Source organism: Otolemur garnettii, unplaced genomic scaffold, assembly GCF_000181295.1.
Source record: "Otolemur garnettii isolate 467f Iridium unplaced genomic scaffold, OtoGar3 scaffold00050, whole genome shotgun sequence".
NCBI classification, from domain to species: Eukaryota; Metazoa; Chordata; class Mammalia; order Primates; family Galagidae; genus Otolemur; species Otolemur garnettii.
In genome coordinates, this window is record NW_003852445.1 from 392,066 (window position 1) to 395,178 (window position 3,113).

General features: G+C 38.1%; 1 protein-coding gene and 1 non-coding gene across 2 annotated transcripts in view; both read left to right on the forward strand.

The window, feature by feature from the left end:
* Positions 1-3,113, forward strand: part of EMC7 (ER membrane protein complex subunit 7) — a 19,182-nt gene that overhangs the window by 6,680 nt on the left and 9,389 nt on the right. The gene's annotated exons all lie outside the window — the stretch shown is intronic.
* LOC111725955 lies at positions 2,773-2,879 on the forward strand. The gene has a single exon (XR_002773887.1). It is a non-coding gene; the product is annotated as a U6 spliceosomal RNA (small nuclear RNA).

Consider the following 3,113-nt stretch of genomic DNA (forward strand, 5'->3'; position numbering starts at 1 on the left):
TGAGCCCAGGAGTTGGAGGTTGCTGTGAGCTGTGATGCCACAGCACTCTACCCAGGGGGACAGCTTGAGGCTCTGTCTCAAAAAAACAAAAAAAACAAAAAAGTGTTACAGGCAGATAGAGTAGGAAGGAATTTCGGAATTTCTTTTTTTGTTGTTTTTGGAATTTTGAAATTTCTAAGTTGCAAACATGTGCTTTGAGATTGAGATGAAAAGAACTTTGGTCTAATTTAAACTGAGATTGTGGAATTGCAAAACCTATCTGGAGTTGAAACAGTTGTGCAGATGTCCAGTCTTCAGATTCAGCCTTCCAGTATAATGGATCCATTTTATTTATTTATTTATTTGTAGTGTCTCATGGCAATAACACCCTCTTTGGTCTAATCTGACTAGGCAGTATATGAAGCAAAATTTTTTTTGTTTTTTGAGAGAGTCTCACTTTGTTGCCTTTGGTAGAGTGCTGTGGCATCTTAGCTTACAGCAACCTCAAACTCTCTTGCGCTTAAGCTACTCTTGCCTCTGCCTCCCAAGTAGCTGGGTCTACAGGCACCCGCCACAACACCCAGCTATTTTTAGAGACAGGGTCTTGCTCTTGCTAAGGATAGTCTGGAACTCCTAAGCTTAGGCAGTCCACCTGCCTCAACCTCCCAGAGGGGTTAGGATTACTGGTGTGAGCCACCAAGCCAGACCCTGCAATTTTAAGTGGTTATGTCTCCTCTTTATTTGAACTATCAGAGTATTACTCTATGTTGCAGTAAAAAAACACAGGCCATGCAAAGAAAGACAAGAACAGTTTTGGGTTAAAGGAACTCTATTTTACTACTAACCTTTTGGTGTGTGCCATACATATTTAGGCTAATTTGTAGGGACCCCAAGTTGATCTGACATATTAGAGATGTGTTCAGTTAGTACCATAATATTTATTTATTTATGGAGACAGAATCTCACTTTGTCACCCTTGGTAGAGTGCCGTGATGGCACAGTTCACAGCAACCTCAAACTCTTGGGCTTAAGTGATTCTCTTGCCTCAGCCTCCCAAGTAGTTGAAACTACAGGTGCCCACCACAACACCTGGCTAATTTTTTTAGAGATGAGGTCTCACTCTGGCTCAGGCTAGTCTAGAATCTGTGAACTCAGGCAATCCACTCACCTCGGTCTCCCAGAGTGCTAGGGTTACAGGTGTGAACCACTGCGCTCCCCCCCCCCATGCCATTATATTTACATTTGGGTTAGTGTTTACTTCAATTTTTTCTTCTTCCTTTGTTTTTTTTTCTGACATTGAAAGGTTTTAAAAAATAATATGTAAATATGCTATAATACAAATAGAACGGGTCATACATGGAGGTGTCTCATCTTTTGTATTAGCTGCATGTTAGTCCTTTCATAGCTGTCACCATTTATCTAACTAGCTGCTATTGATGAACACATAGTGTTTTCTTTCTCTTTTTTTAGCATATATAGTGAACAAAGATAGTTGTTAAGAGATTATTCTTGATATTGTCAGGAAACTAATACCATGATGCCACCAATAAATTCGTTCTTTAGAAACAGGATATTCTCCACTCCATTTTTTATTTTTATTTTTTAAATTATTTTATTTTATTTTATTAATTCATTTTATGGGATAGACTCTCACTCTTGCCCTGGGTACAGTGCCATGGTGTCATCATAGCTCACAACAACCTCTAATTCTTAGGCTCAAGCGATGCTTTTGCCTTAGCCTCACAAATAGCTGAGGCTACATGCACCTGCCACAACGCCCAACTGTTTTTTTCGAGACAGGGTCGTGATCTTGCTCAGGCTGGTGTCAAACTCCTGAGCTCAAGCAATCTACCTGCCTCAGACTCCCAGAGTGCTAGGATTACAGGGGCGAGCTACTGCACCAGGCCAGAAACATTGTTCTAAATACAAATGATTCTTCCTTTATTATGGTTCCACTTAGAATTTTTTAATTTTGTGATAATGCAAAAGTGACACCCATTTAATAGATACCATCCTTTAAGTACCCATACAGTCATTCTGTTTTTCATGTTTGGTACAGTAGTCAATAAATTACATGATATATTCAACACTTTATTTCTTAGAAAATAGGCTTTGTGTTAGATGATTTTGCCCCAGTGTAGGCTAATGTAACTGTTCTGAGTATGTTTAAAAGATAGGCTAGGCTAAGCTATGATGTTCAGTAGGTTATGTATATTAAATGCATTTTGAGTTACGATATTTTGAACTTATGATGAGTTTTCAGGACATAAGTTAAGGAGCAGCTGTACAAAGTTTTCTTTGCTTTTTTACCTTGGAACGAGAGTTCTTCTATTTAAGAACTGGTTGGATTCATATCCTCAGAAACATTCCTGGTGATTGGATGCTCAAAGAATAGGTTAAAAAAAAACAAGGCACTTATAATTTTAATGATAAGAGGTGGAACAGAGTAGAGAACAAAGTGAGATTCATATAAGATCCTAATATTTTGATCAGTGTGTTATAAGTATACGTGATAAATTAGTTTCAAGTACATGTAGGACTTCATTTCTGATATTTTGGCAGAATGAAAACCTTAGCAATGCTGGGTAAAATATGACAGGCATTTTCTTGTAAATATATAGCTTCCCCCAAAGTAAAGCACATCCCCAAGGCTTAAACTATAAACCCTTTCCCACCTGGGGGTTTTCATATTTTCTAGTCACAAGGCTTTCAGGAGTGTCCAGCTTATTTTCTTTTCTGCCACACAATGGAAGAGTAAGAGTTGGCTTGCACCGCACATTAAATACACAAACAGTGCTTGTTTGGGCAGCACATGTACTAAAACTGGTACGATACAGAGAAGATTAGCATGTCCCCTGTGCAAGGATAATACACAAATTTGTGAAGCATTCCATATTTTAATAAACTGTGGCATATGAATGTTGTGTATTATTCAGCCATAAAAAATAGATAGAGACTTTATGCCTGTATAGAGTTGAAGAAACTTCTTCTTAGTAAAGTATCATAAGAATGGAAAAACAAGTATCCAATGTACTAAATACTAATATGAACAACTACATTCCCTCATGAGTGAATAACACAATTAAATTCCACTGGTAGGGAGAGGAGAGGATGGAGGGGGATTGGTGTGCTCT